General features: G+C 45.4%; 2 non-coding genes across 2 annotated transcripts; both read right to left on the bottom strand.

The window, feature by feature from the left end:
- Positions 1–12606: 12606 nt before the first annotated feature.
- On the bottom strand, positions 12607–12688 carry trnal-uag (transfer RNA leucine (anticodon UAG)). Its single transcript has one exon. It is a non-coding gene; the product is annotated as a tRNA-Leu (tRNA).
- Positions 12689–14589: 1901 nt separating this feature from the next.
- trnal-uag (transfer RNA leucine (anticodon UAG)) lies at positions 14590–14671 on the bottom strand. Its single transcript has one exon. It is a non-coding gene; the product is annotated as a tRNA-Leu (tRNA).
- Between the last annotated feature and the right edge of the window lie 1203 nt (positions 14672–15874).

Raw genomic sequence — 15874 nt, 5'->3', positions numbered from 1 at the left:
ACCTCACCCCACCCCCACTCCGGAAGAGGTGCTAACTGCCCTTGATTGCTTTTTGTTCACGGTGTGAAGAGCTCTCACGCTGGAGTCACTTTCACGTCTCTGGTTGCTGAGTGAATCACAAAAACGGAATTTCACCAGAGCTGCAACTGCCTCCCTTCCCCACTCGCCCTCCCCGTTTACATTTTCCTGCTCGTCAGTGATTTAAAGAAAACCAAATGAAAAGCAGTCTGTGGCACAATCATTTCGACTGCTCACGGGAAAGGTAGCATTGTGAACCACTGCAGAAACGAACGATTTCCTTACTTTTGCTCCGACTGACCATACTCTGGGAAATTTTCCCAGATTCTCAGTTGAGGATTCTTGCCGCTGGAAGTTACCTCACAAACCCTGTTAATTCGTAATGTATTGAGAGAATGGCACAACAGAAAGCATTTAACACGGAACACAAACAAAACTGCCAAACCAAATGCATTCTCAGACACAGCGAGCATGAATGCTAAATGTGAGACAGTCCGGGGGCATGAGCCATAAAGTAATCTCACAATTAACAACAGGGCAATTCCAAACTACTCTTTCAAACATACTGGAGCCTGAGTGCACCACCACTTCCCAGACAATGCCGAAAAGAGAGAAAGAAAGAATATTATAAGAATGGGTCATAAAAAATGAATTTCACCAATCACAGTCTCGATTAGATTACCTTTCCCTTCCGATGTACCCAGGACGGAAATGAAGGAAGTGGGAGAAATTCAATACCATATGACGTCGAAATTCATTGGAAGGATTTTCTCATTGGCCAGAAAACCAAATAACCACGAGTCGAGTCACCGTAGGACTTTGTTTCACAACAGCGATGAAATAACAGTCTCCATTCGGTTCCAGTAAAAAGACAACTTGTCTGGAACATAAAGCAAGAGTAGAGCTGCTTGCGATTTTTCCGCGCGAGAGGCGAACACGATCATGACAGCACAGACAAGTTGGAAAAAATCGGCACTTTCCCACACCACTGCTCATTGCCCGGGAAGCAAACCTATTTGGCTTCTGTTTAAAACCGAACTGCAGCAGGGGTCGAAACAACTCTGCAGGAAGCGGCGTGGTTGGAGTTGATCAGCAGAAATGGCAGCGGTGGGATTCGAACCCACGCCTCTGTCGAGACTGGAGCCGAAATTCGGCGCCTTAGACCGCTCGGCCACACTACCAGCCGGCGGCAGAACACCTTTTCTTGCAACTCCAATTCTGCTCCTGCATGACAACAGGTGCAAAGTCACGTGAAAAGGGTTCCATGATCCCTCTCCGACTCGCACAGCTGCTGGGATGTGCCCGTCTACAATATCAATTTCGCAGCAGATAATGATAGCCCGTCAATCCAGACAAAAATCATTGGTAAGCTGAGTCTACTTTCTCAGACTCTTTTCAGCTACAAATGTATCTGTGAGAGCGTCAGAATATATGATCGGTTATCATTTGGTCAAATTATCATGAGCTATTTGACATTACTGCAAATTCGATACTTACATTGCTAAATGATTTCTCCCATTGCTCAAAACAGGACAACTTTCACGTTTACACGGAATATGAAGCACACCGGTCTACAGGGAAGATGCACAAAGCTGAGTAGGCCGTGTTCCACATCATACCGCGCAGCATAGTTTCAGTCACTGTGCCTGTTTTGCAGAATACGAGTCCCAAAGAATGTTCTCCACCCTAAAACCGGAGGTAGCACTACAATCCGAGAACGACAGATCACATTGTAAGGATGCTCTGACCTCGGAGCCAGTTCGAGATGCCACTTTTCATGCCTTTTTGCCTTCACCGTGCAATTCGCTGCAGAGATCTTCACACATGGATACCAACTGAGTTGGAAACCTGTGTGGGAATCGAAGATAAGCGACTCAATAAATTTTGCTAAATTCCATGGTGCGTTTTAGAAATGCAGTTTCTCTTCACCTCAATCTAAAAGGCAGTTTCTGAACATAGTAACGGAAGTCAAAAGGTAATTACCTCACCCCACCCCCACTCCGGAAGAGGTGCTAACTGCCCTTGATTGCTTTTTGTTCACGGTGTGAAGAGCTCTCACGCTGGAGTCACTTTCACGTCTCTGGTTGCTGAGTGAATCACAAAAAAGGAATTTCACCAGAGCTGCAACTGCCTCCCTTCCCCACTCGCCCTCCCCGTTTACATTTTCCTGCTCGTCAGTGATTTAAAGAAAACCAAATGAAAAGCAGTCTGTGGCACAATCATTTCGACTGCTCACGGGAAAGGTAGCATTGTGAACCACTGCAGAAACGAACGATTTCCTTACTTTTGCTCCGACTGACCATACTCTGGGAAATTTTCCCAGATTCTCAGTTGAGGATTCTTGCCGCTGGAAGTTACCTCACAAACCCTGTTAATTCGTAATGTATTGAGAAAATGGCACAACAGAAAGCATTTAACACGGAACACAAACAAAACTGGCAAACCAAATGCATTCTCAGACACAGCGAGCATGAATGCTAAATGTGAGACAGTCCGGGGGCATGAGCCATAAAGTAATCTCACAATTAACAACAGGGCAATTCCAAACTACTCTTTCAAACATACTGGAGCCTGAGTGCACCACCACTTCCCAGACAATGCCGAAAAGAGAGAAAGAAAGAATATTATAAGAATGGGTCATAAAAAATGAATTTCACCAATCACAGTCTCGATTAGATTACCTTTCCCTTCCGATGTACCCAGGACGGAAATGAAGGAAGTGGGAGAAATTCAATACCATATGACGTCGAAATTCATTGGAAGGATTTTCTCATTGGCCAGAAAACCAAATAACCACGAGTCGAGTCACCGTAGGACTTTGTTTCACAACAGCGATGAAATAACAGTCTCCATTCGGTTCCAGTAAAAAGACAACTTGTCTGGAACATAAAGCAAGAGTAGAGCTGCTTGCGATTTTTCCGCGCGAGAGGCGAACACGATCATGACAGCACAGACAAGTTGGAAAAAATCGGCACTTTCCCACACCACTGCTCATTGCCCGGGAAGCAAACCTATTTGGCTTCTGTTTAAAACCGAACTGCAGCAGGGGTCGAAACAACTCTGCAGGAAGCGGCGTGGTTGGAGTTGATCAGCAGAAATGGCAGCGGTGGGATTCGAACCCACGCCTCTGTCGAGACTGGAGCCTAAATTCGGCGCCTTAGACCGCTCGGCCACACTACCAGCCGGCGGCAGAACACCTTTTCTTGCAACTCCAATTCTGCTCCTGCATGACAACAGGTGCAAAGTCACGTGAAAAGGGTTCCATGATCCCTCTCCGACTCGCACAGCTGCTGGGATGTGCCCGTCTACAATATCAATTTCGCAGCAGATAATGATAGCCCGTCAATCCAGACAAAAATCATTGGTAAGCTGAGTCTATTTTCTCAGACTCTTTTCAGCTACAAATGTATCTGTGAGAGCGTCAGAATATATGATCGGTTATCATTTGGTCAAATTATCATGAGCTATTTGACATTACTGCAAATTCGATACTTACATTGCTAAATGATTTCTCCCATTGCTCAAAACAGGACAACTTTCACGTTTACACGGAATATGAAGCACACCGGTCTACAGGGAAGATGCACAAAGCTGAGTAGGCCGTGTTCCACATCATACCGCGCAGCATAGTTTCAGTCACTGTGCCTGTTTTGCAGAATACGAGTCCCAAAGAATGTTCTCCACCCTAAAACCGGAGGTAGCACTACAATCCGAGAACGACAGATCACATTGTAAGGATGCTCTGACCTCGGAGCCAGTTCGAGATGCCACTTTTCTTGCCTTTTTGCCTTCACCGTGCAATTCGCTGCAGAGATCTTCACACATGGATACCAACTGAGTTGGAAACCTGTGTGGGAATCGAAGATAAGCGACTCAATAAATTTTGCTAAATTCCATGGTGCGTTTTAGAAATGCAGTTTCTCTTCACCTCAATCTAAAAGGCAGTTTCTGAACATAGTAACAGAAGTCAAAAGGTAATTACCTCACCCCACCCCCACTCCGGAAGAGGTGCTAACTGCCCTTGATTGCTTTTTGTTCACGGTGTGAAGAGCTCTCACGCTGGAGTCACTTTCACGTCTCTGGTTGCTGAGTGAATCACAAAAACGGAATTTCACCAGAGCTGCAACTGCCTCCCTTCCCCACTCGCCCTCCCCGTTTACATTTTCCTGCTCGTCAGTGATTTAAAGAAAACCAAATGAAAAGCAGTCTGTGGCACAATCATTTCGACTGCTCACGGGAAAGGTAGCATTGTGAACCACTGCAGAAACGAACGATTTCCTTACTTTTGCTCCGACTGACCATACTCTGGGAAATTTTCCCAGATTCTCAGTTGAGGATTCTTGCCGCTGGAAGTTACCTCACAAACCCTGTTAATTCGTAATGTATTGAGAGAATGGCACAACAGAAAGCATTTAACACGGAACACAAACAAAACTGCCAAACCAAATGCATTCTCAGACACAGCGAGCATGAATGCTAAATGTGAGACAGTCCGGGGGCATGAGCCATAAAGTAATCTCACAATTAACAACAGGGCAATTCCAAACTACTCTTTCAAACATACTGGAGCCTGAGTGCACCACCACTTCCCAGACAATGCCGAAAAGAGAGAAAGAAAGAATATTATAAGAATGGGTCATAAAAAATGAATTTCACCAATCACAGTCTCGATTAGATTACCTTTCCCTTCCGATGTACCCAGGACGGAAATGAAGGAAGTGGGAGAAATTCAATACCATATGACGTCGAAATTCATTGGAAGGATTTTCTCATTGGCCAGAAAACCAAATAACCACGAGTCGAGTCACCGTAGGACTTTGTTTCACAACAGCGATGAAATAACAGTCTCCATTCGGTTCCAGTAAAAAGACAACTTGTCTGGAACATAAAGCAAGAGTAGAGCTGCTTGCGATTTTTCCGCGCGAGAGGCGAACACGATCATGACAGCACAGACAAGTTGGAAAAAATCGGCACTTTCCCACACCACTGCTCATTGCCCGGGAAGCAAACCTATTTGGCTTCTGTTTAAAACCGAACTGCAGCAGGGGTCGAAACAACTCTGCAGGAAGCGGCGTGGTTGGAGTTGATCAGCAGAAATGGCAGCGGTGGGATTCGAACCCACGCCTCTGTCGAGACTGGAGCCTAAATTCGGCGCCTTAGACCGCTCGGCCACACTACCAGCCGGCGGCAGAACACCTTTTCTTGCAACTCCAATTCTGCTCCTGCATGACAACAGGTGCAAAGTCACGTGAAAAGGGTTCCATGATCCCTCTCCGACTCGCACAGCTGCTGGGATGTGCCCGTCTACAATATCAATTTCGCAGCAGATAATGATAGCCCGTCAATCCAGACAAAAATCATTGGTAAGCTGAGTCTACTTTCTCAGACTCTTTTCAGCTACAAATGTATCTGTGAGAGCGTCAGAATATATGATCGGTTATCATTTGGTCAAATTATCATGAGCTATTTGACATTACTGCAAATTCGATACTTACATTGCTAAATGATTTCTCCCATTGCTCAAAACAGGACAACTTTCACGTTTACACGGAATATGAAGCACACCGGTCTACAGGGAAGATGCACAAAGCTGAGGAGGCCGTGTTCCACATCATACCGCGCAGCATAGTTTCAGTCACTGTGCCTGTTTTGCAGAATACGAGTCCCAAAGAATGTTCTCCACCCTAAAACCGGAGGTAGCACTACAATCCGAGAACGACAGATCACATTGTAAGGATGCTCTGACCTCGGAGCCAGTTCGAGATGCCACTTTTCTTGCCTTTTTGCCTTCACCGTGCAATTCGCTGCAGAGATCTTCACACATGGATACCAACTGAGTTGGAAACCTGTGTGGGAATCGAAGATAAGCGACTCAATAAATTTTGCTAAATTCCATGGTGCGTTTTAGAAATGCAGTTTCTCTTCACCTCAATCTAAAAGGCAGTTTCTGAACATAGTAACAGAAGTCAAAAGGTAATTACCTCACCCCACCCCCACTCCGGAAGAGGTGCTAACTGCCCTTGATTGCTTTTTGTTCACGGTGTGAAGAGCTCTCACGCTGGAGTCACTTTCACGTCTCTGGTTGCTGAGTGAATCACAAAAACGGAATTTCACCAGAGCTGCAACTGCCTCCCTTCCCCACTCGCCCTCCCCGTTTACATTTTCCTGCTCGTCAGTGATTTAAAGAAAACCAAATGAAAAGCAGTCTGTGGCACAATCATTTCGACTGCTCACGGGAAAGGTAGCATTGTGAACCACTGCAGAAACGAACGATTTCCTTACTTTTGCTCCGACTGACCATACTCTGGGAAATTTTCCCAGATTCTCAGTTGAGGATTCTTGCCGCTGGAAGTTACCTCACAAACCCTGTTAATTCGTAATGTATTGAGAGAATGGCACAACAGAAAGCATTTAACACGGAACACAAACAAAACTGCCAAACCAAATGCATTCTCAGACACAGCGAGCATGAATGCTAAATGTGAGACAGTCCGGGGGCATGAGCCATAAAGTAATCTCACAATTAACAACAGGGCAATTCCAAACTACTCTTTCAAACATACTGGAGCCTGAGTGCACCACCACTTCCCAGACAATGCCGAAAAGAGAGAAAGAAAGAATATTATAAGAATGGGTCATAAAAAATGAATTTCACCAATCACAGTCTCGATTAGATTACCTTTCCCTTCCGATGTACCCAGGACGGAAATGAAGGAAGTGGGAGAAATTCAATACCATATGACGTCGAAATTCATTGGAAGGATTTTCTCATTGGCCAGAAAACCAAATAACCACGAGTCGAGTCACCGTAGGACTTTGTTTCACAACAGCGATGAAATAACAGTCTCCATTCGGTTCCAGTAAAAAGACAACTTGTCTGGAACATAAAGCAAGAGTAGAGCTGCTTGCGATTTTTCCGCGCGAGAGGCGAACACGATCATGACAGCACAGACAAGTTGGAAAAAATCGGCACTTTCCCACACCACTGCTCATTGCCCGGGAAGCAAACCTATTTGGCTTCTGTTTAAAACCGAACTGCAGCAGGGGTCGAAACAACTCTGCAGGAAGCGGCGTGGTTGGAGTTGATCAGCAGAAATGGCAGCGGTGGGATTCGAACCCACGCCTCTGTCGAGACTGGAGCCTAAATTCGGCGCCTTAGACCGCTCGGCCACACTACCAGCCGGCGGCAGAACACCTTTTCTTGCAACTCCAATTCTGCTCCTGCATGACAACAGGTGCAAAGTCACGTGAAAAGGGTTCCATGATCCCTCTCCGACTCGCACAGCTGCTGGGATGTGCCCGTCTACAATATCAATTTCGCAGCAGATAATGATAGCCCGTCAATCCAGACAAAAATCATTGGTAAGCTGAGTCTACTTTCTCAGACTCTTTTCAGCTACAAATGTATCTGTGAGAGCGTCAGAATATATGATCGGTTATCATTTGGTCAAATTATCATGAGCTATTTGACATTACTGCAAATTCGATACTTACATTGCTAAATGATTTCTCCCATTGCTCAAAACAGGACAACTTTCACGTTTACACGGAATATGAAGCACACCGGTCTACAGGGAAGATGCACAAAGCTGAGGAGGCCGTGTTCCACATCATACCGCGCAGCATAGTTTCAGTCACTGTGCCTGTTTTGCAGAATACGAGTCCCAAAGAATGTTCTCCACCCTAAAACCGGAGGTAGCACTACAATCCGAGAACGACAGATCACATTGTAAGGATGCTCTGACCTCGGAGCCAGTTCGAGATGCCACTTTTCATGCCTTTTTGCCTTCACCGTGCAATTCGCTGCAGAGATCTTCACACATGGATACCAACTGAGTTGGAAACCTGTGTGGGAATCGAAGATAAGCGACTCAATAAATTTTGCTAAATTCCATGGTGCGTTTTAGAAATGCAGTTTCTCTTCACCTCAATCTAAAAGGCAGTTTCTGAACATAGTAACGGAAGTCAAAAGGGAATTACCTCACCCCACCCCCACTCCGGAAGAGGTGCTAACTGCCCTTGATTGCTTTTTGTTCACGGTGTGAAGAGCTCTCACGCTGGAGTCACTTTCACGTCTCTGGTTGCTGAGTGAATCACAAAAAAGGAATTTCACCAGAGCTGCAACTGCCTCCCTTCCCCACTCGCCCTCCCCGTTTACATTTTCCTGCTCGTCAGTGATTTAAAGAAAACCAAATGAAAAGCAGTCTGTGGCACAATCATTTCGACTGCTCACGGGAAAGGTAGCATTGTGAACCACTGCAGAAACGAACGATTTCCTTACTTTTGCTCCGACTGACCATACTCTGGGAAATTTTCCCAGATTCTCAGTTGAGGATTCTTGCCGCTGGAAGTTACCTCACAAACCCTGTTAATTCGTAATGTATTGAGAGAATGGCACAACAGAAAGCATTTAACACGGAACACAAACAAAACTGCCAAACCAAATGCATTCTCAGACACAGCGAGCATGAATGCTAAATGTGAGACAGTCCGGGGGCATGAGCCATAAAGTAATCTCACAATTAACAACAGGGCAATTCCAAACTACTCTTTCAAACATACTGGAGCCTGAGTGCACCACCACTTCCCAGACAATGCCGAAAAGAGAGAAAGAAAGAATATTATAAGAATGGGTCATAAAAAATGAATTTCACCAATCACAGTCTCGATTAGATTACCTTTCCCTTCCGATGTACCCAGGACGGAAATGAAGGAAGTGGGAGAAATTCAATACCATATGACGTCGAAATTCATTGGAAGGATTTTCTCATTGGCCAGAAAACCAAATAACCACGAGTCGAGTCACCGTAGGACTTTGTTTCACAACAGCGATGAAATAACAGTCTCCATTCGGTTCCAGTAAAAAGACAACTTGTCTGGAACATAAAGCAAGAGTAGAGCTGCTTGCGATTTTTCCGCGCGAGAGGCGAACACGATCATGACAGCACAGACAAGTTGGAAAAAATCGGCACTTTCCCACACCACTGCTCATTGCCCGGGAAGCAAACCTATTTGGCTTCTGTTTAAAACCGAACTGCAGCAGGGGTCGAAACAACTCTGCAGGAAGCGGCGTGGTTGGAGTTGATCAGCAGAAATGGCAGCGGTGGGATTCGAACCCACGCCTCTGTCGAGACTGGAGCCGAAATTCGGCGCCTTAGACCGCTCGGCCACACTACCAGCCGGCGGCAGAACACCTTTTCTTGCAACTCCAATTCTGCTCCTGCATGACAACAGGTGCAAAGTCACGTGAAAAGGGTTCCATGATCCCTCTCCGACTCGCACAGCTGCTGGGATGTGCCCGTCTACAATATCAATTTCGCAGCAGATAATGATAGCCCGTCAATCCAGACAAAAATCATTGGTAAGCTGAGTCTACTTTCTCAGACTCTTTTCAGCTACAAATGTATCTGTGAGAGCGTCAGAATATATGATCGGTTATCATTTGGTCAAATTATCATGAGCTATTTGACATTACTGCAAATTCGATACTTACATTGCTAAATGATTTCTCCCATTGCTCAAAACAGGACAACTTTCACGTTTACACGGAATATGAAGCACACCGGTCTACAGGGAAGATGCACAAAGCTGAGTAGGCCGTGTTCCACATCATACCGCGCAGCATAGTTTCAGTCACTGTGCCTGTTTTGCAGAATACGAGTCCCAAAGAATGTTCTCCACCCTAAAACCGGAGGTAGCACTACAATCCGAGAACGACAGATCACATTGTAAGGATGCTCTGACCTCGGAGCCAGTTCGAGATGCCACTTTTCATGCCTTTTTGCCTTCACCGTGCAATTCGCTGCAGAGATCTTCACACATGGATACCAACTGAGTTGGAAACCTGTGTGGGAATCGAAGATAAGCGACTCAATAAATTTTGCTAAATTCCATGGTGCGTTTTAGAAATGCAGTTTCTCTTCACCTCAATCTAAAAGGCAGTTTCTGAACATAGTAACGGAAGTCAAAAGGGAATTACCTCACCCCACCCCCACTCCGGAAGAGGTGCTAACTGCCCTTGATTGCTTTTTGTTCACGGTGTGAAGAGCTCTCACGCTGGAGTCACTTTCACGTCTCTGGTTGCTGAGTGAATCACAAAAAAGGAATTTCACCAGAGCTGCAACTGCCTCCCTTCCCCACTCGCCCTCCCCGTTTACATTTTACTGCTCGTCAGTGATTTAAAGAAAACCAAATGAAAAGCAGTCTGTGGCACAATCATTTCGACTGCTCACGGGAAAGGTAGCATTGTGAACCACTGCAGAAACGAACGATTTCCTTACTTTTGCTCCGACTGACCATACTCTGGGAAATTTTCCCAGATTCTCAGTTGAGGATTCTTGCCGCTGGAAGTTACCTCACAAACCCTGTTAATTCGTAATGTATTGAGAGAATGGCACAACAGAAAGCATTTAACACGGAACACAAACAAAACTGGCAAACCAAATGCATTCTCAGACACAGCGAGCATGAATGCTAAATGTGAGACAGTCCGGGGGCATGAGCCATAAAGTAATCTCACAATTAACAACAGGGCAATTCCAAACTACTCTTTCAAACATACTGGAGCCTGAGTGCACCACCACTTCCCAGACAATGCCGAAAAGAGAGAAAGAAAGAATATTATAAGAATGGGTCATAAAAAATGAATTTCACCAATCACAGTCTCGATTAGATTACCACACTACCAGCCGGCAGCAGAACACCTTTTCTTGCAACTCCAATTCTGCTCCTGCATGACAACAGGTGCAAAGTCACGTGAAAAGGGTTCCATGATCCCTCTCCGACTCGCACAGCTGCTGGGATGTGCCCGTCTACAATATCAATTTCGCAGCAGATAATGATAGCCCGTCAATCCAGACAAAATTCATTGGTAAGCTGAGTCTATTTTCTCAGACTCTTTTCAGCTACAAATGTATCTGTGAGAGCGTCAGAATATATGATCGGTTATCATTTGGTCAAATTATCATGAGCTATTTGACATTACTGCAATTTCGATTCTTGCATTGCTAAATGATTTCACCCATTGCTAAAAACAGGACAACTTTCACGTTTACACGGAATATGAAGCACACCGGTCTACAGGGAAGATGCACAAAGCTGAGTAGGCCGTGTTCCACATCATACCGCGCAGCATAGTTTCAGTCACTGTGCCTGTTTTGCAGAATACGAGTCCCAAAGAATGTTCTCCACCCTAAAACCGGAGGTAGCACTACAATCCGAGAACGACAGATCACATTGTAAGGATGCTCTGACCTCGGAGCCAGTTCGAGATGCCACTTTTCTTGCCTTTTTGCCTTCACCGTGCAATTCGCTGCAGAGATCTTCACACATGGATACCAACTGAGTTGGAAACCTGTGTGGGAATCGAAGATAAGCGACTCAATAAATTTTGCTAAATTCCATGGTGCGTTTTAGAAATGCAGTTTCTCTTCACCTCAATCTAAAAGGCAGTTTCTGAACATAGTAACAGAAGTCAAAAGGTAATTACCTCACCCCACCCCCACTCCGGAAGAGGTGCTAACTGCCCTTGATTGCTTTTTGTTCACGATGTGAAGAGCTCTCACGCTTGAGTCACCTTCACGTCTCTGGTTGCTGAGTGAATCACAAAAAAGGAATTTCACCAGAGCTGCAACTGCCTCCCTTCCCCACTCGCCCTCCCCGTTTACATTTTCCTGCTCGTCAGTGATTTAAAGAAAACCAAATGAAAAGCAGTCTGTGGCACAATCATTTCGACTGCTCACGGGAAAGGTAGCATTGTGAACCACTGCAGAAACGAACGATTTCCTTACTTTTGCTCCGACTGACCATACTCTGGGAAATTTTCCCAGATTCTCAGTTGAGGATTCTTGCCGCTGGAAGTTACCTCACGAACCCTGTTAATTCGTAATGTATTGAGAGAATCGCACAACAGAAAGCATTTAACACGGAACACAAACAAAACTGCCAAACCAAATGCATTCTCAGACACAGCGAGCATGAATGCTAAATGTGAGACAGTCCGGGGGCATGAGCCATAAAGTAATCTCACAATTAACAACAGGGCAATTCCAAACTACTCTTTCAAACATACTGGAGCGTGAGTGCACCACCACTTCCCAGACAATGCCGAAAAGAGAGAAAGAAAGAATATTATAAGAATGGGTCATAAAAAATGAATTTCACCAATCACAGTCTCGATTAGATTACCTTTCCCTTCCGATGTACCCAGGACGGAAATGAAGGAAGTGGGAGAAATTCAATACCATATGACGTCGAAATTCATTGGAAGGATTTTCTCATTGGCCAGAAAACCAAATAACCACGAGTCGAGTCACCGTAGGACTTTGTTTCACAACAGCGATGAAATAACAGTCTCCATTCGGTTCCAGTAAAAAGACAACTTGTCTGGAACATAAAGCAAGAGTAGAGCTGCTTGCGATTTTTCCGCGCGAGAGGCGAACACGATCATGACAGCACAGACACGTTGGAAAAATCGGCACTTTCATTGCCCGGGAAGCAAACCTATTTGGCTTCTGTTTAAAACCGAACTGCAGCAGGGGTCGAAACAACTCTGCAGGAAGCGGCGTGGTTGGAGTTGATCAGCAGAAATGGCAGCGGTGGGATTCGAACCCACGCCTCTGTCCAGACTGGAGCCTAAATCCAGCGCCTAAGACCGCTCGGCCACACTACCAGCCAGCGGCGGCACACCTTTCTTGCAACTCCAATTCTGCTCCTGCATGACAACAGGTGCAAAGTCACGTGAAAAGGGTTCCATGATCCCTCTCCGACTCGCACAGCTGCTGGGATGTGCCCGTCTACAATATCAATTTCGCAGCAGATAATGATAGCCCGTCAATCCAGACAAAAATCATTGGTCAGCTGAGTCTATTTTCTCAGACTCTTTTCAGCTACAAATGTATCTGTGAGAGCGTCAGAATATATGATCGGTTATCATTTGGTCAAATTATCATGAGCTATTTGACATTACTGCAATTTCGATTCTTGCATTGCTAAATGATTTCACCCATTGCTCAAAACAGGACAACTTTCACGTTTACACGGAATATGAAGCACACCGGTCTACAGGGAAGATGCACAAAGCTGAGTAGGCCGTGTTCCACATCATACCGCGCAGCATAGTTTCAGTCACTGTGCCTGTTTTGCAGAATACGAGTCCCAAAGAATGGTCTCCACCCTAAAACCGGAGGTAGCACTACAATCCGAGAACGACAGATCACATTGTAAGGATGCTCTGACCTCGGAGCCAGTTCGAGATGCCACTTTTCTTGCCTTTTTGCCTTCACCGTGCAATTCGCTGCAGAGATCTTCACACATGGATACCAACTGAGTTGGAAACCTGTGTGGGAATCGAAGATAAGCGACTCAATAAATTTTGCTAAATTCCATGGTGCGTTTTAGAAATGCAGTTTCTCTTCACCTCAATCTAAAAGGCAGTTTCTGAACATAGTAACAGAAGTCAAAAGGTAATTACCTCACCCCACCCCCACTCCGGAAGAGGTGCTAACTGCCCTTGATTGCTTTTTGTTCACGATGTGAAGAGCTCTCACGCTTGAGTCACCTTCACGTCTCTGGTTGCTGAGTGAATCACAAAAAAGGAATTTCACCAGAGCTGCAACTGCCTCCCTTCCCCACTCGCCCTCCCCGTTTACATTTTCCTGCTCGTCAGTGACTTAAAGAAAACCAAATGAAAAGCAGTCTGTGGCACAATCATTTCGACTGCTCACGGGAAAGGTAGCATTGTGAACCACTGCAGAAACGAACGATTTCCTTACTTTTGCTCCGACTGACCATACTCTGGGAAATTTTCCCAGATTCTCAGTTGAGGATTCTTGCCGCTGGAAGTTACCTCTCAAAACCTGTTAATTCGTAATGTATTGAGAGAATCGCACAACAGAAAGCATTTAACACGGAACACAAACAAAACTGGCAAACCAAATGCATTCTCAGACACAGCGAGCATGAATGCTAAATGTGAGACAGTCCGGGGGCATGAGCCATAAAGTAATCTCACAATTAACAACAGGGCAATTCCAAACTACTCTTTCAAACATACTGGAGCCTGAGTGCACCACCACTTCCCAGACAATGCCGAAAAGAGAGAAAGAAAGAATATTATAAGAATGGGTCATAAAAAATGAATTTCACCAATCACAGTCTCGATTAGATTACCTTTCCCTTCCGATGTACCCAGGACGGAAATGAAGGAAGTGGGAGAAATTCAATACCATATGACGTCGAAATTCATTGGAAGGATTTTCTCATTGGCCAGAAAACCAAATAACCACGAGTCGAGTCACCGTAGGACTTTGTTTCACAACAGCGATGAAATAACAGTCTCCATTCGGTTCCAGTAAAAAGACAACTTGTCTGGAACATAAAGCAAGAGTAGAGCTGCTTGCGATTTTTCCGCGCGAGAGGCGAACACGATCATGACAGCACAGACACGTTGGAAAAATCGGCACTTTCATTGCCCGGGAAGCAAACCTATTTGGCTTCTGTTTAAAACCGAACTGCAGCAGGGGTCGAAACAACTCTGCAGGAAGCGGCGTGGTTGGAGTTGATCAGCAGAAATGGCAGCGGTGGGATTCGAACCCACGCCTCTGTCGAGACTGGAGCCTAAATCCAGCGCCTAAGACCGCTCGGCCACACTACCAGCCAGCGGCGGCACACCTTTCTTGCAACTCCAATTCTGCTCCTGCATGACAACAGGTGCAAAGTCACGTGAAAAGGGTTCCATGATCCCTCTCCGACTCGCACAGCTGCTGGGATGTGCCCGTCTACAATATCAATTTCGCAGCAGATAATGATAGCCCGTCAATCCAGACAAAAATCATTGGTCAGCTGAGTCTATTTTCTCAGACTCTTTTCAGCTACAAATGTATCTGTGAGAGCGTCAGAATATATGATCGGTTATCATTTGGTCAAATTATCATGAGCTATTTGACATTACTGCAATTTCGATTCTTGCATTGCTAAATGATTTCACCCATTGCTCAAAACAGGACAACTTTCACGTTTACACGGAATATGAAGCACACCGGTCTACAGGGAAGATGCACAAAGCTGAGTAGGCCGTGTTCCACATCATACCGCGCAGCATAGTTTCAGTCACTGTGCCTGTTTTGCAGAATACGAGTCCCAAAGAATGGTCTCCACCCTAAAACCGGAGGTAGCACTACAATCCGAGAACGACAGATCACATTGTAAGGATGCTCTGACCTCGGAGCCAGTTCGAGATGCCACTTTTCTTGCCTTTTTGCCTTCACCGTGCAATTCGCTGCAGAGATCTTCACACATGGATACCAACTGAGTTGGAAACCTGTGTGGGAATCGAAGATAAGCGACTCAATAAATTTTGCTAAATTCCATGGTGCGTTTTAGAAATGCAGTTTCTCTTCACCTCAATCTAAAAGGCAGTTTCTGAACATAGTAACAGAAGTCAAAAGGTAATTACCTCACCCCACCCCCACTCCGGAAGAGGTGCTAACTGCCCTTGATTGCTTTTTGTTCACGATGTGAAGAGCTCTCACGCTTGAGTCACCTTCACGTCTCTGGTTGCTGAGTGAATCACAAAAAAGGAATTTCACCAGAGCTGCAACTGCCTCCCTTCCCCACTCGCCCTCCCCGTTTACATTTTCCTGCTCGTCAGTGACTTAAAGAAAACCAAATGAAAAGCAGTCTGTGGCACAATCATTTCGACTGCTCACGGGAAAGGTAGCATTGTGAACCACTGCAGAAACGAACGATTTCCTTACTTTTGCTCCGACTGACCATACTCTGGGAAATTTTCCCAGATTCTCAGTTGAGGATTCTTGCCGCTGGAAGTTACCTCTCAAAACCTGTTAATTCGTAATGT

Source organism: Chiloscyllium punctatum, chromosome 46 (genome assembly GCF_047496795.1).
Source record: "Chiloscyllium punctatum isolate Juve2018m chromosome 46, sChiPun1.3, whole genome shotgun sequence".
Lineage (NCBI taxonomy): Eukaryota > Metazoa > Chordata > Chondrichthyes > Orectolobiformes > Hemiscylliidae > Chiloscyllium > Chiloscyllium punctatum.
The sequence above is the reverse complement of the archived record's forward strand: the minus strand, read 5'-3'. Positions and strand labels throughout refer to the sequence as shown.